The sequence below is a fragment of the Pinus tabuliformis genome, chromosome 3_1 (genome assembly GCF_031772625.1).
Source record: "Pinus tabuliformis cultivar Carrire ecotype Pingquan chromosome 3_1, CPIR1, whole genome shotgun sequence".
Classification (NCBI taxonomy): Eukaryota; Viridiplantae; Streptophyta; class Pinopsida; order Pinales; family Pinaceae; genus Pinus; species Pinus tabuliformis.
The window spans coordinates 983,496,035-983,512,259 of record NC_142301.1 but is presented as its reverse complement, the minus strand read 5'-3'; positions in this window follow the sequence as shown (position 1 = coordinate 983,512,259).

Below are 16,225 nucleotides of genomic sequence, written 5' to 3'. Positions count from 1 at the left end.
TGGGAATGTCTACTTCTTTCATGCATATTTGGTGATAGCCAGAGCGAATATCTAGCTTGGTAAAGAATTGAGCACCATGTAGTTCATCAAGAAGATCATCAACAACTAGAATAGGGAATTTTTCTTTGATAGTGAGCCTATTGAGGGCCTGAAAGTCTAGACACATGCGTCATTACCCATATTTCTTTAGCACAATGACCACTGGTGACGAATAGGGACTGATGCTAGGATGAATAACACCTGCTTCAAGGAGTTCCTTGATTATTTTTTCAATTTCATTCTTTTGGGCAAAAGGATATGGATATGGTCACACATTAGGTAGTTGGGCCCCTGGGACCAAAGTGATGCTATGATCATGTTCCCCTCTAGAGGGTGGAAGCACTTTAGGTTTGTCAAATACATGCTAGTGGCAGTTTAAGACATGTTGCATCTCAGGATGAATATGAAGAGTAGTGGATTCTATGGCCTGGATGGCATTAAACTGAGTGATGACTCCATGATGGCCCTTTTTCAACAACTTTCCATTTGATGCGAGCTGATGATAGAACTAGCACCTGCTTGGAGTCCACAAAGTGTATGAATGTGGTCATTCTTCTTAAATCTCATATATAACTTCTTGAAATCCATTGTGATTGGGCGTAGTGTGCGAAGCCATTTGACGCCCAAGACAATGTCACAACCACCCATGTTAATATCAAACATGTGGGTCTTTAGGTGTAGTCTCCCATTTGAAGTTTAATATTTTCACAGCAGCCTTCCAATTTCATTGTCCCCCCATCAGCAATAAGAACCTAGAAATTAGAGATTTCCCTTACCAAACAATGAATAGCTTTGGGGACTCGCTTATGGATAAATTTATGGGTGTTGCCACTATCAACCAATACTACTACAGGGTGTTGTTTAAGAAAGCCTTGGATTTTGATTGCTTGGGGTGCAGAAATGCCTGCCAAATCATGTAGCGAGATAACTAGTTCATCTGGAATAGCTGTGAGATCATCGTCCTGCTGGGTTTCCTCAATTTCATCCTCTGCCCCCCAAGGGGTGGGGCTTCCTTGAAGGAGATATGAGCAGTAACATCAATCTAAAATAATTTTGGTTCCTTTCATTTATGCCCTGGGGAGTATTTGTCATCACAATAGTAGCACAATCCTTGTTTTCTTCTTTCAACAAAGTTTTGTTAGAGACACCTTTTGAACCTTAAGTGTTTGGGTAGGGCCCTGTGCCTGGGTGGAATGCCCCTTGGCTACGAAATTTGGATGAGTAGACTGGGAAACTAAGGCAAGTTCTACCTCGACAACCTTTTTGCAAGCATCTATCCATGTAGGTGGGTGGTGCATCCGGACATGTGCTTAGATGGCTTCTTTGAGACCACTGATGAAACACTCCAAGTAGAATTCATCTCCTGGACCTTCCATTTTGAAGTACAATGTCTCAAAAGCTGCAATGTAGTCTTTTGTTGTGCCTGTCTATTGGCGCTTAGTGAGACAACCCAAAAAATTAGATTCTCAGTCAAATTGGTCACTAAGGGCTTTTGAGAACACCTGCCACGTTATGTTCCCGGGATAACATTTCACATGCCACTACCACCATTTCCATCTTTCTTGGTCGATGTAAAGGGCTCCCACACTTAGTTTAGTTTTATCATCGAGGATATCATTCAGGGTGAAATATTGTTCCATTTGTGCTACCCATTCTGTTGAATTAGAGCAATCAAATTTATACATATCCAACTTGGGTGGCTGAGGGTGGGAATGTTGGTGATTTCCATGGAATTGAATATGATGGCTATATTCTCCTTCAAGGTCTTCATCAATACTATGTGCCTCCTGATGATACCCCGTCATGCTCTTGGTGACTAGTTGAAGCGATTTTGAAATTTCTTCCAGTTTTTCCTTGAACAAATCCAACCTTGATTCAAGGTGCTCAATCTTCTCATTGGCCATGACTTGAGCTCTGGTTTCTACCATACACAAATCTCGGTCACTTGAAGTCACTTCGAAAAAATTTGGGACCACCCAAAAAATGAGGTTGACTAGTGAATGGTACCACTACAATCAACTCATCATCCTGAATCTTATGGGCTAAGTCTCTTGTAAGAGTCCCGGGGAGGACTTAGACTTTTTTTTTCTTACTCGGAATGGATTTTTCTCCCCGCGGATCAATACTGCGATGACCAAATTCCAAAAAACTTGATCCTCCTCAATGTCATGCGAAAATCAAGCTCACACTATAGCAACAACAAGCTTCACTGCACAGAGCATCAGATTTTACTATGAAACCCCAACTGCTGAATGTGAGTTGTACTGCGACGGCAGAACCCTAACTGATGGATATGATTGGTGAAATCGCTACAGAACCCCATTTTCTAGATCTGAATTTTATTGCGGTGGTAGAACCCCGACTGGTGGATCTGATTGGTGCGGCGGAGACAGAACCCCAACTACCATATCTGAATTGTGCTGCAGCAATAGAACCCCAACTAGTGGATATGATATAGAAGATAAGATAATCGGTGATCTTCAAACAGCCAGGGGAACTATGGTCACAAAGGAGTGTCAGGTGCTACAGATCGTAATATACATAAGGGTCCAACAATAGTACTCAGCCTAATCTTTCAGGGCACTAACTAACGAGGATCAGCTGTACCCTTAGCCATAATACCCGAATACTGTATCATACGCACGAGTAATATCCCTGAGTGCTATTCTTAGTGTATTGTAGCAACAAGACGACTGACAGCTTATCTAAGGTGCAGTTTCAGGTGATTCTAGGGGGCTTTTGATATACTCAAATGGTACGTGGAAGTGCAGTTCGTGCATGGTTCTGATTAATGTGCTACTACTCGAAGGGTTACCCATAGGGGTTACAAGGGAGTCCAACAAGTGTGACCACATATTATATTTCCTGCATGCATGCCTCCCCAAATCCATAGGTTTATGCGCTCAATGACATATCCCGTGGTTTAAGGATGCCAGAACACGTCTCTAACGTAAAAAAAATATATGCAAAAATCGAGGAACCACAACACTGGAAGGTGCTCTAATACCACTTGTTATTCTCTTGACCTACGAGAAATTCCAGAATACCAAATATGCAAAGAAATACAACCCATAACACATAATAAAATGAGAAAAGCAACATGTATTTTATTATTCAGAGAATAAAGCAATGTTCACTTGCCTCTTCGAGGGGGCAACCTCTAGTAGAGAGCTCGATTACAAAATAAGACTTGATGATATTTCCCTTCTAACTACGAATATTTATAGCTATATGAACTTCAACAACCTAACGACTAGTGGTCCTTTGCATAATATGGGTTAACCACTTTATTTATTAATTATGGCCTGTTTGCAACTAACAATGGTCCCTTTCTTAAATGCAGGTTAACCACTTACAATTATTAATATGGGCTTTATTAACTCTTCAACTAAATATGACTATGACTCAACTCTAATGGGTTTATTCCATAAATAAAGGGGTTAGGGTTGGACCCTAACAAGTCGTCATCCCACCACTCATATTGTCCTTCCACCATCATCTCTGGTTTTATTCTATTAGTCACATTACTATGATCCCCATCCCTTTGTTGAGGAACCCTCATTGCCTCAACTCTGGCAGACCCTCTTTTGTCGACTTCAACACATTTATTCCAGGAGAGTGGTTTAGAGGGTGGTGTACATTGGTTTGATCCTTCATCATTTTCTAGTGCCTTAGATCAAGCAAAGGGAATCATCACTTTCCTTTGACTTGGTTTTTTCTCATGTGCTCGACTCCATATCATTATCGTACAATAGAGAATCGTACACTTGATGGAGGTGTACTATAAACCCTAGGGGGGATTTTCCTACCTCAATGAGAAACTACTAATTAGATCTATGCCTGGAGGTGACTCGAGAAGGAACATAAACCCTTCCTGGAAAAAACACAACAGTCTCGACAAAAATAGGAAAATTTGAAAAAAAATTCTAAAAAATTATAGAGTGCATAAACTAACTTGGAATGTTCGTTGGGAACATTTTATGCACTAAAAAGTGCGTTAGGCAGAGAAAAATGACCAAAAAGTGTTCTATATTATCACTTCTCTTGCTTGGCATATTTGACCCAAATTGTGTTGTCTTGTGCTCGACTAGTACCTGTGACCTACGGAAAGATGCGAAACCCCAACAAAAACGGAAAAATTTATAGAAAATAGAAGAGAACTAAAAATAAAAATTGAGAGGAATGAAAGTTCTGAAGAACCACTGAAAATAGTTGAAACAACAATCACCAAGGTTTTGAATTACTACATTAGTGGAGTCCCCATTTGTTGATGATTAAAGTGGTAGAGACCCAGTGGAGTTTCCATTTGTTAATATGAAAATTCTTAATATGTGTACCAAAAATTATTAAATTTTCTGGGACATGCAACCCTAACAACAAAAAATGGTTTTCTATGCTTTAGATCTGTAATAAAAAATGAAGAAAAACACTGCAACACAAGAGATCTTGCAAAACATAAACATATAACAACAAAAACTATAGTGCAATAACCTAATGTAGGATTTAATCAAATAATTTTTATTAAAAAACCTAGAGAGAAGAAATTAAAACATGGGTTTGTAATCCCCCTCCATTGGATGGGTCCTTTTCTTGTACTTGTTCTTCAAGTGCGTGCTTCTCTCTCAAGTTGTAATGGGAAGAAAACAAAAAGATGGATTTAACTCAAATGGGAGCTCAAATGTAATGAGACAATAGTGGTGACGATGAAAATGGTCATGGTGAATAATGAATAGAAAACCCTCTACTTATAACAAAGTATTGAGTAAATTAGGAATCATAAAATAATAAAATATTATTGACCAAATCAAAATCTAGTCATTGTGAATATTTTATTATATTTTTTTGAGAGGGAAAAGATATTCAAAATGGTCAAATATCTTTATTTAGAAAGTGGTTGAAGTAAATAACAAATAAAAATGATTTATTAATCACTTTGTGAGATTTAAGAAAGAAATTATTATTAAATAATGGTTTAATAATGATCTCATAAGGAAAATAAGGAATAATAAATAAACAATGGTTTATTTAATTATTCCAAGGTGATTAAATCAAAAGTAATTAAGAAATAATTATCAAATAAGGATTTAATAATGATTTGTTCAATTATTCTCAAGGTTTTTTTGAATTTTAATGAGAAATAATTTAGAAAAATAGTTTACTAAATTATTTCCTGTGGTGAAAGTGGGTTCTACCATGGTAAAATTAATCCTACATGGTGTATTTCGATCCACCTAGTATGAAATGGCTAGGTGAACATTTTTTGGGTGATAACAATGTCCACACCATGAAATGTTTTCTTCGCCCCTTCAATTCAAATCCATATTAATGGTATATGTAATGTTGTAATTTTGGGAGAGTGATACTTAGGATTCAAATGTTACCTCACACTTATAGGTGCTTATAACCAAGTATGCTTGCTTTCTCATCCTTCCCCTTTCCTCCTTTGTTTACACAAAAATGCCAAAATAACCCTATGTCTGATAGTACTCTATGGTACCCATTTCTATGTTATTTTGCACGCGTCAAACAATTTAAAAAATGGTTTGATATGCTAATGGATGGAATTTTGGAAATGCATTCTCACTATGTACTTTGTGACATGTACTCTTTTAGACCTTTTGAGGTCATTCATGGTCATTCATTGGACATTAATATATTATCTTATCTTATTTATCGATGACTATAAAGCTTCCCTCTACCTATGATTTAATGAACTATGAAAAAAGTGGGTTGATTGTTACATGTGGCCTTACATCAACCCATAGTTGTGATTTCAAAATTCCAAGCCCACATGCCCTAATCTTATTTTACCAGTAAGGGGAATTGTGAAGGCAAACAATAGAAATAATATAATTTTTCTCTAATCTAGTATTAGGTTCTTCAATTTAGCTTAGCAACTCTATTATTAGGATCTCCAATTTAGCCTGGCAATTATAGTATTAGGATCTCCACTTTAGCCTAACATATTTCTATTGGATAGATCAAAATGGTGGAGCTTGTTGACCATACCCATCATGAAGTAGAGTATACTTGGTAGAAATTTGAAATGGAAGAAAAAGGAAAAGATAGATAAGAGAAAAGATAAGATAATTTTTCATGAATAAATAGCACAACTATTATAGATTTAGGATCTCCAATTTGGCCTAACATATTTATAGTGTATGGTTCTAATGATGGAGCCCATGGACCATACACTATTGACATATCATTCATGGTCATTCACTGGACATTAATAGATTATCTTATATTATTTATCGATGACTATAAAGTCTCTTATCTACTTGTGATTTAATGAACTATGAGATAAGTGGGTTGATTATTACATTTCGCCTTACATCAACCCACAGTTGCGAGTTCAAAATTCTTAGCCCATATGCCCTAATATTATTTTACTAGTAAGGGGCACTATGAGGGGAAACAATAGAAATAACATAGTTTTTCTCCAATTTAGTATCAAGTTCTTCAATTTAGCTTAGAAAATCTAGTATTAGGATCTTCAATTTAGCCTAGCAATTCTAGTATTAGGATCTCCAATTTATCATAACATATTTCTATTTGATAGATCAAAATGGTGGAGCTCGTGGAAAATACACAACGTGAATTAGAAAATACTTGGTAGAAATTTGAGATGGCAAAAAAATAAAAAGTTAGATAAGAGAAAATATAAGATATTTTTTCACAAATAAATATCACAACAATAATAGTTTTAAGATCTCCAGTTTCACCTAAAATATTTATAGCGTACAATTCTAATGATGGAGCTCATGGACCATACACTATTGACATAGACAGTACCTGGTAGAATTTTCAAGTGACAGAAAAAATTAAAGTTAGATAAAATAAGTAAAGAAAATATAATTTACCTTAAGAAATAGCACAACAATTCTAGTCTTAGGATCTACAATTTAGCCTAAGATTTTTCTGATGGATAATTATAATGATTAAGTTCATCTCATGGACCATATATAATATGGAGTAGAGAAAACTTAACGCAATTTTGAAATGGAAGAAAAAGGAAACTTTAGATAAGATAATTATATTAATGTCTAATAATGACCTAAAGGTATATCAATGGGACTTAAAAATATAGTTAGTGGTAACAAATTTTAGGAGTGCCAAAGAAACCTATGTAAGCTAAAACGATAAAAGTGAAACGACTAAATGAGACAAATAGGAAGACATATGACTCTAAAAAGAACAAGATAAAAAAGATGATACCATCATAATTAGGTGCAGAATGAGAGAAGGGGGAGAGCTTTTTTCCACCCATCAGAGAGACAAGTGGAGATATCGAGGAAGAGAATTGAAATTTCCTTGCATACTCTTTCACCATAGGAGTAGCCAAAATAGTTTGACAATGTCCTCAGAGAGACTCTAGGTCCGAGAGGGCCAGACTATGAAGCCCTAGGAGGAGGTATAGAACGATCTACTAAAACTATCCTAAAACTCGAGATGACGGAAAGTAGTTGTTGAGAAAAAAATGGTACCCCAGACGATGAGGCTGGGTGAGTAACCGGTCCATGCAGATGATCATAAATAAATGAAAAATAGGAAAATGATTATTTGTTCATAGGATTTACCTAGGAGAATCCTTCAAGGGTGAATCCAAGATAAATACAAAAAAGGAATCAGGTTAGTTTTTGGAGTTATGGATGATGCAAGTAACATAATCCCTTGGAAATATAACTAATGACTATATATTGCACAAAGAAAGCTTCATTCCAAATCTAAATTCTAAAGTTACAAGGCACTTGTTATTATTATACATATTATTTAGATTTCTGAAGTACACAATATAGAAATAGATTCCACAATGTTTGGGTTCATAAATCATCTCAATTTTCAATTTATGAAGTAACTAAATACAACATGTTCAAAATAAGCGATAGTAAGATCATTACTCAAATCAATGCCTCAAAAAATCCAACAAATAAGAAACATAATCCATCCTTGACAATGAAAATAGCAATTATGAATATGGATCATGAGGTTTGCCTAGATGAGGTCAAATTGGGATGCCCAACTTTAAACGTTATATTCATTACAAATATTAATTATAAAATTTTAAGGCATAAATTATTCTAACAACAAACCATTTGGCTTCCAAAAGTCAATGAGATACATAAATATTTCAAAATGTTCAATTTAAAATCACAGATGGAAATGCAATCTCACTATGTATTCCATGTCTTTTAGACCTTTTGTTTTCATTCATGGTCATTCATTGTACATTAATTTTTTATATTGTCTTATTTATCAATGAATATAAAGCCTCATATCTACCTGTGATTTAATGAACTATGAAACAAGTGAGTTGGTTGTTACATGTGGCCTTACATCAACCCACAATTGTGAGTTCAAAATTCCTAGCCCACATGTCCTAATATTGTTTTACCAGTAAGGGACATTGTGAGGGGAAACAAAAGAAATAATATAATTGTTCTCCAATTTATTATAAGGTCCTTCAATTTATCTTAGCAACTCTAGTATTAGGATCTCCAATTTAGCCTGGAAATTCTAGTATTAGGATCTCTAATTTAGCCTAACATATTTATATTGGATAGATAAAAATGGTGGAGCTCATGGACCATACATAACATGAAGGAGAGAATACTTGGTAGAAATTTGAAATGGAAGAAAAAGGAAAAGTAAGATAAGAGAAAAGATAAGATAACTTTTCACAAAGAAATAGCACAACAATTCTAGTTTTAAGATCTCCAGTTTTTCCTAACATATTTTTAGTGCATGGTTCTAATGATGGAGCACATGGACCATACACTATTGATTTAGAGAGTACTTAGAAGAAGTTTAAAGTGGCAAAAAAAATTAAAGGTAAATAAAATAAGTAAATAACATATAATTTACCTTAAGAAATAACACAACAATTCTAGTCCTAGGATCTGTAATTTACCCTAAGATTTTCCCATTAGATAGTTATAATGATTAAGTTCATCTCAAGGACCATAGACAATATGGAATATAGAAAACTTAGTGTAATTTTGGAATGGAAGAAAAAGGAAACTTTATATGAGATAATTTTATTAATGTGCCCAGTAATGACCTCAAGGTAGATCAATGGGACTTAAAAATAAAGTCAGTGGTAACAAACTGAAGGAGTGCTAGAGCAATTTATATGATATAAATGATGAAAAGAAAAACATTATCTAGAATAAGAAAAACTACTGAATGAGAGAAGTAGCAAGACATATGAATCTAAAAATAGCAAGATAAATGGTAAGATACCATCAAAAGTAGGTGTAGAATGATAGAGGGGGAACTCGTGGTGCACCCATCAGAGAGATAGGTGGACATATGGAGGAAGAGAATGGAAATGTACTTGCATACTCATTCACCATAGGAGTAGCCAAAACAGTTTGATAATGTCCTCAGAGAGACTCCAAGTCTAAGAGGGCCAGACTATGAAACCTTGGGAGGAAATCTCGAACGATTTATTGAAACTTTATTAACACTCGTGATGTTATAAAGTAGTTGTTAATAAAAAAATGGAGCCCCGAATGGTGAGGATGGGTGAGAAACTGGTCCATGCAGATGATCATAAATAAATGAAAAATAGCAAAATGAGTCTTTGTTCATAGGCTTTACCTAAGAGGAGCCTTCAAGGGTGAATCCCAGATAAATAAAAAAGGGGCCAAGTTAGTGTTCGAAGTTGTGGATGATGCAAGTATCATAATTCCCTAAAAATAGAACTAATGAACACAAATCGCACTAAGAAAGTTTCATTCCAAATCTTAATTATAAAATTGCAAGACACCCATTATTATTATAACATAATATTTAGTTTTCTCAAGTACATAGGATACAAAGAGATTCCACAATGTTTGGCTTCATAAATCAACTCAAATTTCAATTTATGAAGCAATTGAGTACAACATGTTCAGAATAAGAAACAATAAGATCAATACTCAAATCAATTCGTAACAAAAGCCAAGAAACAAGAAACATAATGCATCCTCGACAATGACAATGGAAACTATGAATATGGACCCTGAGATCTGCCTAGAAGAGGTAAAATTGGGTTGGCCAGCTTTAAATGATATATTCATTACAAATATTAATTAAACAAATTTAAGGAATAAATTATTCTAACAACAAACCATTTGGCTTTCAAAATTTAATAAGATACAAAAATATTTCAGAATGTTTAGTCAAAATTCACAGGACAATACAATTATATAAGAAACAACAAATCTTACAAAACATTAGAATTTATGGAAACCTTTAGCTACAATCTCGAGTGCAGACTTCACAGTTCCATACATGTATAAAGTGGACTAATAAATGTACAAGGAAATGAACAAAGATGCCCTATATTGCCACTATGTAGTGAATGTCTGCATGCAGTACAATAAGGAAACCTTATGTAAATTTTCCAGAAAAGAAGAATGTCCTGGATTTCTATCATGTAGTAAATCTTTGAAACTAGTTCGTAAATGAAATATTGTTCAAAATTTCTAGAAAAGAAGGTCCCTATTTAGGGAATTCCTTCTTCATTGCATGGAAAACAAAAAATAAAGTTTGCATTTGTATGTTAAGAGATTTGCGTTGAACTTTTAGTATGATATAAGAAACAGCAAAACGATTTAATGAACTGTGTAAATAAATAATAGTAATAGGATGAGATACAACATTCATAAGACAAATTCATCATCACAACCAAATGAATTGTAATAATATTTCTTGGAAAAGTGTTAAATTTATATCGGTTTTATAGGAACTTGAAACAACATAAGACATTATCTATAACTCGTCTTAGTAAACAATGCATAAATAGCAAAAAGGAGCTTCTAGGTTGTCATTGATTTTCATCATGTCTAATAGATTATGTTAAACAGCCAGACCCAGAAACAAGCTATGTGAAACAAAAATGTCAACACTACCCCACCCAAAATTGTTGCTTTAGGTTGGACATTTCAATAGAAAATGAATAGAAATTTAAAATTTTTCCCACCCATGATACCAAAACGAAAGAAGTAAGACTTTTATACTTGTAGTTGCAAGTTTTCTTTGTCAGTTCAAATGAACTACACATGTATGAATGCAAACATGGTCGTATGCATATAATCAAGTATACACATGAGCTTTGTCGTATCAATTTTCTAGGCACGGGAATGAATTGTAGGTGCAGGAATGCAAAGATACACATAAACATAATCATATGGTTTGACAAGAAGAGAGGAAGGGGGCACAAGTACCTGTACATTTACCTTTCTTGCTATCTAGATGATAAATCTCAGTGTTTCTTGAGTTTTTGATTGCTACGATTCATAATGTTAATTTCTAATGGGTTCATCTTTCCTTTAACTTGCTTGTTTCTAAATATATTTTGTAAGAGAAACATTTGTCACAACATAAACGCTTGGCATCAGAAAGGGGGAGTAACATGTAATAATCTGGACAATTGTTTGCATATTGAAAGTTGATAAAAAGAAAAAAGAAATAACCCCTATACAATTTAAAGCACATATCGTATAAATTGATTTAGTTGGTGTTTGGTAGAGGTGCCAAGTGGAACGAAGCACATGCATGCTAGAGCCCAAGGATGACCATCAAATATATACATGCAGAAATTAAGATATCATCCCATTTTGTTGAAACAATTGATGGCAAAAGTTTCAAAGGATAGAAGGAGAAGGGTTCCAAATAGGCTAGATGTAAGTCCAATTTAGAGATTTTCAATGTTGCAATAGACTTTTTTGTGAGGAAGGAAAATTTTCAAGGAAGTGCATATGATGTTTGAAGAGAATTCAACCTCTCAGATCGATAGGATATTTCTTATTAATGTGTCGCAGGTGCAGGTAAACTATATAATATTGAGGCATCCATTCTATTTCATTGTTCAATGGGTTATATTTTTGCAACTTGGTGTCTCCTGCAAGAATTTATATGGCTATTCATGATGAGATAATTCTTAGTGGGCTTGTCTACAGTTGAAGGATAATAGAAGAGCAACACCGATGCAGTCCATAATCTAGTTAAAGACTGTATGTTTAGAATTCATACTATCGGTTAAATGCCAGGGAATATGACTATTATTTGCTAGCACTGGATAGGCCATTCCACTACAAAGTTTGACGCTAGTCCTACTAGTACAATTAATAACATACCAGTCTTATATATTTCTTTATTAATAAAAAGACTAATAGCTACAGTGAACCACACGACCTAGTACCCAAGCCAAATAATAGTCTACAATTATACATGGTAACAGTTCTAGTACTAATAGTAGTAGGAAGATAATGAACACTGGACCTAAATAAGACTCAAGAAGACCTGCTAAATTAGTTAGATGCAAATAGCTCAATAGGACTAAGAAGATTAATAATAAAATATTGATCATTTAGCCGCTAATATAAATGGTAAAATACATGTGATGATCTGTCATTTTTTTCCTTTTTATTCGACCTATGTGGGTGCTTCTGGTTTCCCTACATAGATTTATACAGGATGCAATAGTGGATTTTTTTCAAGTTTAAATCTTATTAACAACATATTGTGGGTTTTTTTTTTTTTGTGGGCATGTCTCTAATGGCAAGGAGTTCCAATAGAAAGATACAAAACAATATATGCTTCATGTTTCGACACAAATAACCTAAATGTTGTATTATAAAAGCTTTGAAAGAAAACCGTTGAAACCTTTTAGCTTTGATGTTCTGAAATTTTCATGTTGAAACAACAGTAGATAAGCAATAAAGAACTACAAACTTTGAACATACATTATATGTATCACGATTTGGCATAGATAAGTTAGTTATTGTATTCTGAAAGCAAACCCTTGAAATCCTTTAACTTTGATTATCCTTCAAGTTCGATGTTCTCATAAACCTGTAGATTGTTTCATTATTGAAAAATGCACCCCTCTTTAGTATATACTGGTGTTGGAATTCCACCCAACCCCCTGGAACTCCACCCAACCGAAGTAGCAAACACAATGCAACCAAAATTAGATGGATAAATTAAATGAAGTCCGTGCCAACCCAATGGACACAAAATTAAATGGAGAAATTGAATGAAGCCCATGCCCCCATGCCTATTCAATGCACACACAGGCGGCCTTGGCATACATAAGGTGAATATTGAATGAATATCGAAGTGAATATTGTTATTGAATGTGAGGTGATTGATTGGGTGGAGACAAGGTGGAGATTGTGTGGAGATATAGGGAATGCAAAAACCCAAATGTCGATGCAAATCTGGACGGGGCAGAACATTGTATGCAAGTTGATTAGGAGGATTACATGGAGATTATGTGAGAGATACAGGGAATGTTGATGCTACGAATCTATAAGGGGGTGACATGTAATGAATGGGTCTAGACGTTGTTGATGATAATCCAGGTGGCAGCTTATAATTGGATGAAAAAGGACAAAAATGGAAATCTCCTATTAACTGAGGTGAACAATGTTTCTCTCCAACCCCGGAGCAGAAACTCCTATGGACATAATTATATAATTTTACATTTTTAATATAATAATACTTTATAATTATCCTTTCCCAAAATTAAAACTATGAATACCTTTTACGCTCACATGCCTCCTAAAATATGGGCGCCTAAGTAACTAAGAATATATTTCTTACACGCACATGCCTATTAGAATCTGCATTGCTTATTCGCTAGGTCCGGTCGGAAATCCTTCACCCTTTATACAATTAATTAAGATATATACCATTTTGAAAGACTTAACTGAAAGATTCTGGCTTATTTAAAAAATTAAAAAGTATATGAAATTATTAATAGTTTTAGTTAAAGACGAATATGGTCGTGCGAAAGGTATTCTGTTGCGTATGATATGTATAAATTAATGTAAAATCATCGGAATAGGATTCCATTATATATGATAGGTATAAATTAATGTGAAAATATTTAAATTCGAATTTATTTAATATTAAGAAATCACATATTTAGGTTGATAGGCTTTTTCTATGCATCAACTTTTCGTCAACACTTTTACTCTGATTCGTTAGATCAGATGAAACACTTTCAATCGTTGATCTGAACCAGAAAACAAAACAATGGAAAATCAAGAAAGCACCGAAAGTCAAGAAAGCACAAAAGCTCAAAAAAGATTCTATGCAAAAAAAATCAAGAAAGCACGAAAAAATCATAAAAATCAAAGATCGAAAGAAAAAAGCTCAGAAAAGCAAAGATTTTTGAGGATTTTTATTTTTATTTTTATTTTTTAAATGCAATGTATTATTAATTTATTTTTATAATTTAATTGAAATATAAATTTTAAATTTTAAATTTAAAAATTAGTTTAGATTTATTTTTAGTTGTAAGTTTATTATGTGTTAAGATGGACTTTTTTTTTTGAGGTATTGATTTTTTAAGTGTGAAAAGAGATTTGATTTTTTTGGCATTTGGTAGATGTAGAGTTAAAATGAATTTAGATTAGTTTAAATATTAACCTTTAAATAACTCACATTAGAGAAAAATATCATGGGAAAAAACCATAGATTAAAAATATAATAAGGAAAAACCATGGGTTGGAAAATTTTATATTTTATATTTTAATTTTAATTTGACTAAGTCAAAATGTTAAACATTGTAACATCTCTCTAAAATAACTAAATTCAATTTAACTCCATGCTAGCTCCCATCATTTTCATGCTCAAAAGATAGGCGTTCTCAACACCTTAGCTACTTCGGCGGGTGTTGCAAGTTTATGACGAAAATCACCTTGAAGATGAGAAAACTGACTTCCTGGAAGTTTTTAATAAGAATGGTTATAGTAGGTCTCAAGGTCTTAAGGCTTTTCAAAATGCTGAAAAGGGTCCTAAGAGTAAGATTGACCCCAAGGATTGGTCTTCCAGTGTTCATCTTCCCTTTATTCTAGGGACCATAGATAAAATCGCTAGGATCTTGAGGAAACATAAGATTCATTTTTCTTTTAGACCTCTTAACACTATATGAAGTTCTCTTCATTTTGTTAAGGACCCGATTAACCCCAAGGATTAGAAGGGTGTTTATATCATTCCCTATTCTTGTCGAGCTCCTTATATTGGTGAGACCGGTCGATCCATTAACCAAAGGATTTGTGAACATGCTGCGACATCAGGCATGGAAGGTCTCGCTCCTCCGCTTTGGTAGAGCATGCAAAAAAAACCAATCATCACATCTCCATTGAAGAGGCTAAGGTCATTGCGAGGATTGACCATTTTCATTATCGTAAATTTAGAGAGGCCTTAGAAATTGAAAAAAAGACTTGTTAATTTAAATAGAGATGACGGCTGGAGTATCAACAGATGCTAGATTCCTGCACTTTCTTCCTAAAAAAATATTTTTATTTATTTATAGATTAATTAATTAATTTTTTTTGTTAATCCCCATATTGCTTAGTTTATGACTCTCTTAAATTATTCTTGGCAATATGAATAGGATTAAACCTTAATATTAATATAATATTATATATAATAATATTCATTAATAAGATTATATAGGGTTATGGATCCTTTCTCACCTGAGGGGGATGTGAAAAAGAGAGCGAGGAGGGTTCCGTCGGCAGGAGGACTCGAACCAGGGCAGCCTAGGCCATCGGCCTAGGGTGCTGCAGACTAGACCTCATTTTGGATGACGAAGACTAGGAGGTACGGGGTGGGTCAACAAGTTTTCTGTGGAGATGGTCCATACAATGGCCATGTAGGCTGTGGATTGGATCCAGGGTGCTCAATCTGCAAGGATCCCAAGGAATATGTTTACTGGGACAAATTTCATCCCACTGAGAGGGTACAGTGGATGATTGCAGAGGAGGTTTTGGGCAGGGATTCTTCCTTCGTTTCTCCCATGAATCTCAAAGGCTTGATCCAGTACACAAACCCCACCCCTTCCCCCTTTGATCTTTTGTTTACGTAATATATTATACCCTAAATTGTTCATTAATCGAGCATGTCCAAAGGTATGAATCAATAATCCAACTGTATATATTTGTGATGCTCACTCGTGCAAATTTTCATTTTTCCACAAATGCATAATAGCGAATAGATTTACCTTAAATTATTCAACATCCAAAGATATCAATCAACAATCCAGCGGTATAGGTATATGTGTGACGTTTACTGGTGCAAATTTTAATTTTTCACAAAAGCAGAATCGCTGTCAGGGTTTACCGAGAAGAGTTGTGGCAGTGTAGGCGACTAGGCTGATTGAACCAATATCTCTTCTAAAAAA